This window comes from Erigeron canadensis, chromosome 9 (assembly GCF_010389155.1).
Source record: "Erigeron canadensis isolate Cc75 chromosome 9, C_canadensis_v1, whole genome shotgun sequence".
Classification (NCBI taxonomy): domain Eukaryota; kingdom Viridiplantae; phylum Streptophyta; class Magnoliopsida; order Asterales; family Asteraceae; genus Erigeron; species Erigeron canadensis.
The window spans coordinates 24,285,250-24,300,277 of record NC_057769.1 but is presented as its reverse complement, the minus strand read 5'-3'; the positions used below and the strand labels follow the sequence as shown (position 1 = coordinate 24,300,277).

Here is a 15,028-nt window from a genome sequence, read left to right as displayed (position 1 = left end):
GTTTGGATCGCTTTTGGTTTTTGTTCGGTTTTTATTTTAATTTTTTTTTAAAACTTTTTTGTTTATTATGTTATAAATTTAATTTTCAGTTGTTAACAAAAAAAATTATGATATAGAAATTAAAATATAAAAATGTTTTTTATCGACTAATTATATTTTTTAGGTATTAAAATTGATATAACTTTTACAAAACGAATTGATTTTCTTGTACGTTTTTATCTAAAATATACAATTTATATAGATTTGTATACTAAAAAGACAAAAAATTTAAATATATTAACATATTTACAAATTATAAGTATTAAATATAAATGTAATATGATATAAATATTAAATAATTAATATATAATTAATTCGGTTCGGTTCGGTTTTTGATCGGTTTTTTGGCATATGAAACCGAAACCCGAACCGATCCGTTCGGTTTTTAGAAAACAAAAACCAATCCAATGGATTTCGTTCGGTTTTCGGTTTTTTCGGTTCGGTTTTGTCAGTTTTTTTCGGTTTTTAGTTTTCCGGTTCGGTTTTTGCTCACCCCTAGGCTCTATATAGATCTCAACTTTACCTCCCATTGCGACTACTAATTGTAGGCTTTGTATAGATATCAACTTTACCTCTAATATTGGGTTAACTTGAGATCTTACACCCGTTTAGATGATAAACAATTTTCCATATAAAAAGACTACCATACATCACACCGCAGTACGTCACACACCAAACTCCAAACACTTTCCTTTCAACACCAATTATCTATTTTATCTTAATTTATATTTTCTCTCGATTAGTTTCCTTTTTCTCCCATTTGCTTAAGCTAGTTTTTCTGATCTACATATAACATATACAGCCTCATGTTTTCTCCTTTGTTTTTTCAATATTCGAGGTTTCTAGACCCAGAGACAGATCTGGTATCTTCCTAAGTTTTCCTAAAAACGGATTTAATATTCGTAGTGTTATCTTTGTGTGTGTTTGCTTTGATTTGGGGCTTTTTTTTTTTTGTCAAATAAATTTTCTTAATCCCTACTATTCACATCTGTTTTATCATTAAAACATAAAATTCCAACACACAAATGACCCATGTTTTTGATGAAAAAACTACCTTTGACGGTAGCTCTTCGAAATACTTAAGACTTCATTTTGATACACTGGTGTTTTGAAGAGTTACTGTCAAGGCCGTTATTTCATCATTTTTAAATTATATTCCAAGCATTATTTATTTACAATACAATTCATGATTTAATTAATTAATGTACATTGGCAGGAATTGGGGCTTGCAACCTTGCAAGCTATGACAGGTTTGTAAAGCTTTGTTAAACGTTAAAAAAAAATTTAAGTTACTTTATTGTATAAATAACTAGGACATGCTAAATGAGGTGTAGCCTGGTTATTTAAATGCTTTGGCAGATACAATGTGTTTTTGAGCTAGTAATTATGTTTATATGTGTTGTTACTCTAAGAAAATAGATGCAATAAGCAAATGAAAGAATCAATTTAGAAATGAAGTGATACAAGATTTAAAAGGTTAAAGCTTTAAAACGTCTATCCATTTACTTTGAAGAGTAAAAGAAGCCAAGTTTGTATTAAGATGCTAAAGTTTTTATCCATTTCGTAAAAGAACGATGACAATGATATTGCTAAATAAAGGTACGCCAACAAGTCTGAAACGAGGCGAGAGCGAGAGGGTTTTTTCATTATTCTGTTGTTGGTGTTGAGTTGTGATGACAAGTGTGTGTAATTAGCAGATGGGTATGTTTCTATGATTGTGAATTGATTTTAAAGTAGAGCAGCATACACTGCTAAGATTTTACATCACAGGTATTTGACTTTCTAACAGCTACATATGCTTTTTCACAAGTATAACACATTGGTTTATATAGTTGAAATCGAGCAGTTAAAGAGCTCCTGCTGGAAGAAAAACGCTGGTGTATATACATCGCTTTATAGCTTGTATACAATCAGGGTTCTTTTTTGTTTGTTATAATGCAATAGAAGTTATGAATGCTATATTTCTATCTGATAATATAACTCTATCAAGGTTTCTTGATGATAGACGACGATATCTTTAACCCTTTTGTTGATACAGAGTTGAAGTGTCCGGTAAAAACATAACTAGACTGAAGAAATTAACAGTTAAGCTATGTTATAGTTGCTGCTGGAAAGAAGGAGAAACTTGTGACAATCAGCCGTGGGACAAAGATGAATCAACAAGATACGTCTACTACATGAGGTGATGCAACAATGGTGACGGTAACGGGGTTGAATTCTCTCAAAGCTCATGAGATTTTCTAGTGTAAGTATCTGGCGGCAATGAAGAATGGCGATTAAAATCAGTGTTGCCAAAAAGAATGAAAGCTTATTTCCTTGGTATGAATTTGTCTAAGTCTTGGATTAAATGATCATTTTGATGTAATTGAGTTGACTAGATCAATATAATGGATACATGTGATGTAAAGTAGGTCTTGCTGATTTTCTCAAACATATTCATCGCAAGCTTTCTTATTCATTATCACTTTATCAGCATAGTCTTTTTTTTTTTTCATAGATGCTAATTTTGTATGAGCTTGTAGATCGATGTTTCTATTCAATGGACATGGTTAATGGCAAGAACTTCTTTAACCCATCGCTTGGGATCTAAGATTTGCTTCAAGGCGACTAAATGTGTAATATTCTGGACTTCTTCTCATCAACCTTGGATAAGAATTCCGGGTTCCGTATTTAGCTCCTCAGATAGTGGCATGTGCTTCTTGTTAGTTCTTACTTGTTAGAGAATACTTGTTGGTACTAAAAGTAAAGCAACATACAATGCTGTTATATTGGGGAGGCGATTCCCTCAAGTTACCCTTACATAACTAGTCATGTTAGAGTAATCTTTCTTTGGATGAAAATTAAGGGCCAAGATTCAAAGGTGATCTTTGAATCTTACCCTTTGATTTTTATTCAAAAGTCTAGATTTTCCCAACTTGACTCAAGTTGGGAAATCAACTTGAGGGAATCCTCACCCGTTATATTGCATCAAGGTACTTGTGACAGTTACATATGCACATCACAGATAAAATTCATATAGTTGAACAACCGAAACAGAACCGTTACAGGATTCTTGGCATTTCAAATAAAGTTTCTGGTTTTTTTTGCCCATATGTGCCTAAGTTTTCTTAAGATCACTAGATGCAAGACTCTACAGTCATTTGGTTGTCAGCACTTCCGAAGTCTAATATCATTAACACAACTTGTTATTTGCAATCTGAACAAGTATGGGCTACTCTTTTTTTGTTTGTGGGTTGCGGTCTAGCAATAAGAGGTCTGAAGAAGCCTATGTCAAAGTGGGGGTTTAAAAATTATCCATCATCACTAGTTAATCTACAATTAGATGGAAAAGAAATTCCACCGTGCCTACGGTCTCTATCAATCACTGGTTTTGTGAATTCGGAATCACTTTCAAAGGTCTTACAACGCCTAACTTGGCTTAAACAACTTCATATGTGTCACACCCAAATCTTAAAGATCTTCCAAACACAACTTCTGATTCATTATCCTTGAGAGGAACAGTAGTGTCTCTATTAATGTTTGTTCTCAAATATGTATGGCAATTCTATTACTACCCACTCATACTTTGTAAACTTGCATCACTCTTTAAACATTATGGCCAGAAAAATATCACTCAATTGAAGGTGTTAACGAGTCTTAATTAAGTAAAGATCATTAATATAGACAAAAATAACAACTAAGTAGTATGAAATCATGAACAAAATCTCTCATTTTACTCTAAACCTATTGTGCCTGTGTTTTTCTTTACTAATTTAGCATGACACATAACATTATTGTGGCTTTCATTTGGAGTTATTACAAAGATAATCAAAGCCATAGGAGTTTAACGAGTAGCGTAACAGAAAACCCAAAGGAGAAACATCAACAAGTCCTCAAAGAACTGATGAAGTTTTTGCAATTATCAGTGGTTCTAGTATATATATTTTAGTCTCTTGTAACTTTCAAAATTTGTTGACGTATGGTCTTAAACTTTTTTCCCCTCACTTCTATACTCCTTTTCAAGTATCAAGCGAAATCAAAGGTACTACACTAGAGTAATTGCATATGCCGATCGTTACAATTATTATAGTGACTCGCAAGTAACACCATACATCAGTGTGAACAAGTGTTTCATGACCAAGCAAAAGTCATTCCTACATAATAGTATCAAATGGAACTACTCTAAAATCTAGCTAAGAACAATTGTTATCATTGACTAAGCAATCAGATTATATCTCATGGACAGTTACTATGAATATTCGTTCACACAAGAAATGAGGAACATAGTACGGAATCAAAGCATGTGACTCGTAGTCGGATCAACATGATATGTAGCTTGAATATGAAAATAGAATTCCTAAGGATTTTTTTATTTTACTTCTCTATGAACGAAACTTACATTGTTGTATCGATCATTACATGATCAATCCTGTGTAAGAAAATAACTTGACCCATACATAATGTGAAGATTTGTGAATTACGTTTATACTATATTTTTTTCTTTTTTATCTTTAATGACTTGATCTTTTTAAATAATGGAAAAAGCCCATGATTGATTTTAGCCCAAGCCCAGTAGATGAAACTGAGTTTCAATAAGATTGCATGGTCCATTATTCAAAATAAGTATATAACTAATTTTTCATAAAGAATTAAGAATGTCCACAAATATAATATGCATCTAATAATTAAGGCTATCATTCAACTTTTTTTCTTTTTAAGTACAAATATACTATATTATTAAATTACTCTAACTAATAAAAAACTACCACATAACCAATGGTTGAATCTTGGTTTAAAAGACAAAAGTTTGGTAATATATTATGCGCCTTGGTATAAAGATCCATATCCACAGTTTTAAATATATTATAATTTTGGATATATGGAAACAAGTGATTTTGTTTTGCCAATACAATATGACTAATCACTTAATTAAGCAGCTTGCCAAACTTATAAGAATCCTCACCTAAACTCCCACAACCAAAGTATATGATGATGCATACTTTTATTATAGTATGTTTTTTTCTAGTAAAAGAGCATGTTTAGATTTGGATTCCACATTTATAAACTAGGAGCAACCAATTGATAAGAACTCAAAGCATATGTTCCATAACTCCATATACAAATATGTTTCTCTAATCTCGGTAATCTGGCAATACTATATAGTAGAAAGGTTTCTTTACACAACTCCCATAGATGACATTATTATCTGATATATTAGAAAAAGGCACATATATTGAAGAGTTAAATATTCATGCAAATATTGAATTAGTTGAACAAAAGTTTTGTTTTAATTTACATGAATATATACATTTTATAAAACTTTGATTTTCTTGTATATTTGATCAAAGATTTAAAGTGAAACATGTTACATGATTTTGGGAAAATAAATAACTATTTTAGTACAACGAAAGCAATAAGATAATGAGTTATTCTTTTTGTAGAGTAAACGACATCTTCACATGATAAGAGTGTTCCCGGTGTGCGAACCTATATTCCTTGTAACCAATTTAATAAAACACCAAATGTTGATAATCTCCAAGTGTTCTTAATTCTTGGATTTATTACTTCATCTATAACTTGTTTAGTAAATCCCCCAAAACTTATAGTACACTCTTGGTCATGAATGTAAATACTTCCGTTATTTTTTTTTTTAACAACTTTTTGGCAAGATCTGAAAGCAACAAACATTACATGAAATAAATCGGACTTTAAACGTGGACATTAGTATCTCAATGATCTTGTATTTAATTTAAGTAAAATGCTGAAATTGTATTTTCCATATTAAAGTCCATCCCTTGTTTGAGACTTTATTTAGCAAAACCCTTAAATTTAAAACATAAATTATCTATTAAAAAAATAAATGAGCATATTCCAATTCTAAGATACAGGTAGTGTAAGCATCATGGGGAAATAGTAGGCTAGTAAGAATAATGATAGTAAGTTGTTAGCCGGCAAAATAATCAAAGTAGGTGTACGTACACCTTAATGTTCTATTTATCTAATTGGAATTATTCTTTTGTATCAACTATAGTTACGTTTTTCGCTTGGAAATATTCACTAGCTATGATCTTAATCTAATACAAATATAGACATCAGAAATTTGTAAATCAGGTCAAAATCAATTACCACATTTTGGATATGGTAAAATACTCATAACAAGAAGATTATTGGTAAAATCTAAAGATAGGAAAAATGGTATTCTCGATTATTTTGACATAATTCTATCTTGAAACAGCTGGTATTCTCTCCATTATTTTCCTTTTACTTTTGCCATATATATAATTCACGAACCTTTCAAAACATAGGTATATAATTCACGAATTATTGAATCATTGTTTTGGCAAAGCCAAACTTCCCTATGAAGGAGGTTTCCTTATAATAGAACTAATAATTGAAAATGATTATCCTTTTTGTACATACTTCGTATATTATTTGACCTTTTATTATATATTTAATCAGGAAAATGGAACTTTTTTTTATTTATTTATTTGCAAATGGTATGAGTATGAATATGGGTAGAACAAATTCAAATTTAAATATGCATAAATAGTTAAAAAAAAAAAAAAAAAAGTATAAAGGTAAAGCTACTTTACGGTAGTTTTACTATTTATGCTTACCCACGAGCTTACAGACTACGTGAAACACTATCTAATCCTTGACATATATATAAAACAAATAAACAAACTGCTTAGTTAACAGGCTTATAGACTATCTAAAATGTTGTTCAATAAACAGTTTTTCATTAAAAGATACCCGGCCTTGAGTCCTTGACAAATAAACAGAAAAACGAAACACTTAATAAATTGAAACAAAATGTATAATCTACAAATTAAAGTTAAAAATGTAAACATTCTAACAGACTACTAATTAAAACAAAGTGTATAATCTACAAAATTTGGTCAGGGGTGTTTCACTAAACCTGCTATGCGGGGCTCCGGGGGAGTTTACTCTAAGGTCTCGAGTTCGAGCCTTGGTAGGTTCTCCTCGACGGTATTTTCCAATAAAGGAGGTGATATGGTGAGAAAGACTATTTAAGACCCGCTTGGTGCGGGACCCTTTCGTTGTACGATTAGCATACATCATACGCGTCTGAGCTATAATTCACTAGTAAAAAAAAGGTATAAATATAAAGTTGCTGCTTAACCGCGAATTGGTTGATGGAATGCTTTCGAGGTGATCCATCATACACAACAATATATGTATTATATAATTATACTGTTGATACGGGCCAAATATAGAAGAACAGACCATGTTGTATTTGGAAGCCTAAGACAAGTTTTCAGTTTGATCAGTTTTCTCTTTATCATTGTGCGATAGTTTGATTTTTTTCTTAATTTTTGGTATCCATCTTGCATCAACGAATTTTAGAAGAATCGTTCCTGATATTTTTTTGAATCAACAGGTTCGATTAGTTATCTAAATTATCCGTCTGCATCAACCGTATACTGTATAATATAAATATTGTTATGTATGGTTAAAATATATTGTATAGGGAATAAGGATCATTATTCTTTCGCTAACTAATACTCTGACAAATAATAAGATGGTAACAATGACCAAATTTTCAGCACGGGAATTTTGTTATTCGTATATATACAATGTTGAAAATATATGGTCATAGGAAAGAAACACAAAATAAAATGGCCTGAAAAATGAAACAAAGCCAAAGACCAAATCGAAATTAAGACAACCAAACTAAGAACAAAGGAGAAACCCACGACCATACAAAATGGAATCCATGGTTTGGTGTTATACTGAAATATATGGCTGTAGATCGAACTAGGAATATAATATTAATACTTAACTTTAGGTATTCTTATAAAGTTATAAATATATATAATATGGTCATTATAAACTCTTTAAGTGAAAAAAAAAACATATTCTACTAACCAGTTTTTTATATTTGTCGCATTTTTTGTAACTTTATTTGCTAAAAAAGTATTAGCACTAATATTTGGTTGGACCGATGACCTATTGGGTGGCCGGTCCGTTTCTATAGGATTATTGCTTGGTTCATATTTGTTGGAACATATCCGCTTTTTTTCTAAATCTGAAAATGTTCTACGAAACAAAGAAAGAAAACTAACAGATGAAGTATGGGTATGTATATTATTACGAAGTTATACGTCTATCTCAAAGTGAGTATATATAATGCATTGTATGCACTATAAGGAAAATGATTAACTGAGATTACTGTCATCGTTATAAATTCACATTGTTGACGTTATAGACCTTTTACAATGACGTTATCGACAAAAACTTGTTATAACTACATAGTTTGAATTGGAATTTTTGTGTAACAATATTTTATACACTTTGTGATGACACATATTAGAACTCATGAGATGACACGTCTATCACTTTTAGCCATGACAAATGTTATCGCTAAAAATAATTAATTGAAAATATCAAAGATAAAATAAAAATACTTTTTTCGATGTTCTGAAAAAAAAAAAAAAAAAACTTTTATGCTTATTAATTTTCATCTCGCCTCAACCCTTTTGGACAGCTTGATTAGGTATTACAATAAGTTTTATTTTTCCCCTAACTTTTAGAATGACCTATCATATTATTTCTACTCGTAAATTACTTAAATTTCTGAGATAGAAACCAAAATTTTCCCGTAAAAAGTAGAACTTGAGCCTAGGAGGATATCGCCAAGGTCAATAAAATATACTCCCTCCGTCCCACTAAAGTTGTCCACTTTTAAATTTTCAAAGTCAAACTCTACGAACTTTGACCACATATATTTTTAGTTGTGTTATATAATAGTTGATGGAAGCTATACCAATGAAACACATATCTAAAACACAATCAATTCATATAATTTTCATCAAATATTACATAACACAAACAAAAATATTTATAGTCAAAGTTCGTAAAGTTTGACCTTAAAAATAATAAACTGGACAAGTTTAGTGGGACGGAGGGTGTATAATAAAATTATATAATAAAACAAGTTGAATTTCGTTTAATATTTTTTCAAACCAATTATTACAAAATTCAAAAATCTACCCAATGTGTAATTTTCAGTTCGATTTTTGCTCACTCAATTTGGTATATAATAAAACAATTCGGTATTCCGGTTCGTTTTTTCGTGTGGTCGCACCACTCAAACTTTTGTCGGTGATGGTGTTCTACTGAGTGGCGTACTAACCACTCAGTCACCACTCACTCATTGCCAACATTCTTAAAACTAAAAATTTCACTTAATGGAGTAGTACAATTTATATTAATATTAGATGGAAAATAAAAATTGCCCATTGTCTATATTTGTTTCTCATTCTATTACATTGTCACATACCAATACGTGAGATCGATCATATCATTTCTTAGTTATATATAAAGATATATAATATAAAGTAAATAACATATATATATATATATATAGGGGGAAGTAAGTATGCGGTTGTCCCTCATCTAAGCTTAGATGGAGAACCTTCACATTTGGTTTTTATAATCATAAAACTCATGAGGGGTTATGTATTTATTTAGAATTCATACAAATATTAAAATATTTGTATGTGAGGGATTCCCCATATATAATATAAGAGTTCCTATGGTTTTTACAAAAAAAAATAGTTCTCAAAATAAGAAAACTATATATATATATATATATATTATTTATTCAAATATTAATAAATTGTTATTATCTAGATTATAATTAAAATAGGAGGTTAGGGGTACACTTGACAACCCTAATCCCCCCCCTGAGTCTAATTCTCCCTCCTATTTAATCCTTTGTTTTTATATTTTTTTAATTAAAATTCTATAAGCCAGTCTATAATCTTATCCTATTAAAAAATTGTTACGCCCGTTTTTTTTTATATATAAAGAAAACTTCATTTAACTTTCTATAGATAAATATGTATTCAGTATATACATATTTATTCGACAATGCCGAATACTAATTTATTTCAAACGACAGAAGGAAAAATTAGAAATTTCAGCATGATCTCATTGTAATATCAACAATCCATACCTGCTAATTTCCAATCCAAAACTACCTGTTTATAAATAACCAAATACTTGACATGACTTAGTTTAACGACCAAATTGCCAACTTACAGAAAACTACATATTTAGTTCCAAAATATGGGCTAGTAAAGTAACAAGCATAATGTACTCGGCTGTAATTTAAAAGTAACACTCGCATAAACCTTTGTCAAGTGCTCATTCACGGCTATGACTTTCCCTGTGCTCGTCCTATCCCGTTGCTCAACATTAACGCTAAATCCATAAGCACCTACAACATTATAATTAAAGGAATAAGCACATCGCTTTGTGAATATATAGAAAGTAAACATGTTAACCTTCTGCATTATATAAACTGCGTGTACATATATTAACCTTCTGCATTATATAAACTGTTTGTATATCGTACTGCGTGAGATAAACTACATGATTGTCTGCAAATACATTATGTCAGTTGTTCAGTTATATGGACCAGACTACATATATATAGCCAACCTCCATATAATCCTATATGTCTACTAAACATAATATGGATATCATATCATTCTGAAATAATATACTGCTCATAATATAGACTGCAAGTACAATTTGCCAACTGCTCAATTATATGGACCAGACTACACGTATATAGCCAACCTCCATATAATCAACTATGCCTGCTAAATATAAGAGGGTCATTATATCAAACTATAAGAAAGTAAATAACACAGCTATTTGCATATAAGGATTAATTAACTGCTTCTGCATCGTCAATCCGCATACATCCATAAAATCTGCACATTAGCCTTGTGTATCCGAATTTACACCACACAATCACATAATGATCATCTAACAATTAAAGCATGTGTAACATACACACTTACACAACAAAATATCTAGGTAACACATAACAACATGACTAACACATTTCTACGATCACATAACAATTAAAGCACGTGTAGTTGCATAACAGACAAACTTGCTCAACAAAACATCTAAGCAACACATTGTTACTCCAACAAACAACATGGCTATCAAACAGGGCCGGCGCTGGCATATGGCGAAGCGGGCGACAACACGGAGCAACAAAAATCGAGGGGCAACAACTTTCTAGTTCAAGCTATAATATGCTAGTTTCATTTAGGCGTTAAAAGGATGTTATAATTAGTTTATTTATGCATCAAAGGTATTATATATTAGTTATGGAGAAAAAAAAAACTTCAGATCGGTTTTAATGACGAATGCCGGCAAGTGGCGGAGAAATTGCACGTCACGGACTTAGAAGCAGATAGACATGGTTTATTCTTAAATTTCCATTTAAACCCCAAACTTTCAGAAACTTATTAATTATTTTAATATTCAATTTACACCCTTTGACATTCAGAAAATAAAATTGTCCATTTTAAACGTGATACTAGAATAAAGGTTTTTTAATATTACTTTCATTTTGAGAAATGAATATAAAATTACCAAATATATCTAACAATTATTATGTGTATGAAATATTACTTGTTATTGTTAATTAATACAAATTATAATGCTATTTTTGATAGTATATGTTTGTTGCAACAAACTAACAATAAATCTAATTACTGATTTTTAATTATTATCAAGCTTTTTTTAATTCGAACTTATTCTTTCAACTTATAAATTTATAATAATTTATTTATTTGGTAACAATTGATGTATAACTAAGCCACTTTGGATTTATATTGCAGTTATTGTTTCGGGATGAGGCTAAATTAGTAGTATTGTTTTTTTTTCTATAATTACATTGTAATTGTACTTTTTGGCAGCTAATTAGCTATCGCCTTGCTAGTTGCTTTCATATTATAAAATTCTCTCGTTCGAAAAAAAAAACTAAGCCACTTTGGAGATATAGCCATTAGTTGTTTGCATACAAAATTTTGTATGGGCATGTTTTGGCAATCCAGCCCTGAGCATCGGATAACTCAGGACCGACACTGCTATCAAATTTCTAGCCTACTTAATGTTTTAGCTCACAAATAAGTCGATTCAACGCTATAATCATACATCAATATACAACATCAAGGACCTAGCTTCTACCTTTGGCATGATCATTATCTAAGGCCAGTAACAATGGTTAATTGCAAATACTGGCTATCAATCTTCAAACTGCTTAATTGTTACCTAAAACTTACAACTGCAACAAGGATTCTGCTTATTATATTATCAGCTTAATATTATCGATGACAACAAATTTTGCTGCTAACTTCTCTATTACCATAATCTTATCAAAACAGTAATTTCATTGCTACAACTTATTTATCTTCACAACTTTAACAAAAACCATATCACATAACTAAACAAGACTACATATCAACTTCTACTATATCAATACCAACTGCACCATTACATGGAATCGATCACACATATATAACCGGGTTCCATATAATTCATTGTTACAGCTCAATCATTTATAATTTAATTAATAACAGCAATTTCAACACATATTTTCAACAACTGGAAACAGCTAAACAAATATGGCATTATATAGCTCTATTGATCATATGAGATCTCTTACGCACATAATCTGCCTTCATATGATCAACCTGCCAGTTTAAATCTTATATACTCACATGTGGTCCTGCTACATCATACACTTGTATTCTTCAAAATACTTGGTTACCTATTAACCAAATCCATATAAATCATCAATATTGAGACATATCGTCTTTTTTAATTTTTCTTTGCCCAATAATTCTCAGGTCAATTATTTTCATTTCCTTATCATTATTTCATAATTACCTTACAAAATCATAACATTTCTTAAACTTTTTATGTCACATAACATGACATAAAAACTATCTCCAAATCTGACCAAAATTTAATATATGCTTCATAGCTGAGCCCAGATATTAAGAAATAAATATGGACCCAAACATGCACCTTTTCTTGACCTACGATATTTTTATATAACTATTAATTAGACTAAAAAACTAAGAAATTGCATCTTAAAAAGATGATGATCAAAGCCTTAATCGATTAGGAATGATTTGGCATATTTGGTTTGGCTTGAAACCTCCTTTTTCTTCTCTTCTTTTTCTTTCGGCTGACTCTGCTTTCTCGTTCATTATTCTCGGCCGACTTACTTTTCATTTTTTGTTAAATGATCATGTAGATCATATCTATATCTATATATATATTATTTTATTAGTTGAATTAAAGGATCAAGGCATGGGAATGTACTACTAGACTTGCTATTCAGTGTAACCAACTACGTTTTTTGGGTCATCCAACGCATGCAACCGGATACCCAACAAGTAGCAGGTAACCACTTGCATTTTTTATTTTTATTTTTATTAAAAAAACGGGACATGTGTTACAGATTTAAAATATAAATGTATATATACCCACCATCTATATATCTTTCTTTTCATTCTCATTTCAGATATTTTCTTCCTCAAAATCACCCGCCCGTTTTTCTTCTTCTTCTTCTCCTTCACCATCAATTTCTGTTCAAATTCCCCCCAAAAAGCATACGATTTGCATTCCGCTTTGTAATTTATGAAGGTATTTATCGTCTATTTCTGTATATTTTAGTCTATTACATTAAACCCAAATTTCTAGGGTTTTCTTGAACTTTTATAATTTTATTATTATTTTTTTTAATCTTTTAAATTACTGATCGATGTTGTATTTTCTTCTTGTCTTTTTTGTAGAAATGACAAATTTTTACAAAATTAAGGTTTGTTATGTCGGGGCATTCATGTTTGACCCTCTACGCTATGATGATGGTAAAGTCATTAGCCTTATGACTCCAAAAATAGATTATGAAGAGTTTGTGCACCACATAGAGCAAGAAACAGGTACTCAGTCTTGTGCTCTTTATTATTCTGGTAGTAGTGAGCTGAATCATGGGTTGTTGAGTTTGGGGGGTGAAGGTGATTTGACTGTATTTTATGATATTATTGCTTCAGAGTATGATGTTCATGTATTTGTTGATTATTATTCATTAGACTTATCTAAGTATGTTGAAAAGGGAACTGTTGATGAGAATGAGGGTGAGATTGATGAGAATGAGGGTGAGTTTGTGTCTAAAACAGAGCATGGTGAAGGACCAAATGAGGAGCCTTTTGATAGTGATGATGAACCATATGAGAGTAGTGATTCTGATGTGGATTATGTAGCCTCATTAGACCATTTAAGTGAATGGAAAGATGAAATGAGGGAAGTTAGGAAAGGAAACCCCATTGCCAAGATCCCAACCCCTAGGCAACTTCCTGAGCTTGGTGGTAATTAATAACCAAGGTCATGAAGATGAAGAAGGTGTTAAGACAGCAGTTCATAGTGAGCATGAGAATTTCTTAAATGAACTAATTGCAGCCCTTAAATCAAAGGATGGGGAGATTCCCAATGACCCATTGCAATCACCAGAACTAGAATTGCCCAAATTCCCAACTCATGATCCATCTACACATTGGAAATTGAGAAGACCTCAGGTGGGTGAATTATATACAGACCACAACTAATTAAGAGAATGTTTATCCTATTATGCACTTGCTAATGGATACACCTTATGGTTTGAGAGATTTTGTAAAACCAGTTTAATTGCAAAGTGTGGAACTAGACCCCCTAACATCTCTGACCCATCTAAAGGTAAACAGAGAAAGCATATAAGGTTCCCTGCTAAGCAACAAAAGTGCAAGTTTAGATGTTTTGCCAGATTGAATAATGAGAAGTCATTCCAAATAATGTCCTTGGTTGATGAACACACCTGTGCCAGAAACTTCAAGTATGGTTCTTTGGTTAACTACAAGTGGATAGGAAAACATTTTGCTGAAAGGATTAGATCACAACCAGAAATCAAATTGTGTAAGATTCAAAACTTGGTTATGAAGACTAAGACAGTGGATAGGAAAACATTGTCTTTTGGTTACTCTGCATTGCAAATTTTCAGTTTAATTATTGATTACCATAACAAATTATAGGATTACAAAACCAAATTATAGCAGTCAAACAAGTCCATTCCATTTCTTAAAAACCATTACAATACCAAATTACAAGACTAAGACAACAATTACAAATCTTAATA

The 15,028-nt window shown here is 30.9% G+C and overlaps 1 long non-coding RNA gene across 1 annotated transcript; it reads left to right on the top strand.

Moving 5' to 3' along the window:
• Positions 1-883: 883 nt before the first annotated feature.
• On the top strand, positions 884-2,514 carry LOC122582275. The gene is made up of 2 exons (XR_006321142.1): positions 884-1,289; positions 2,078-2,514. It is a non-coding gene; the product is annotated as an uncharacterized LOC122582275 (long non-coding RNA).
• The last annotated feature ends 12,514 nt before the right edge of the window (positions 2,515-15,028 follow it).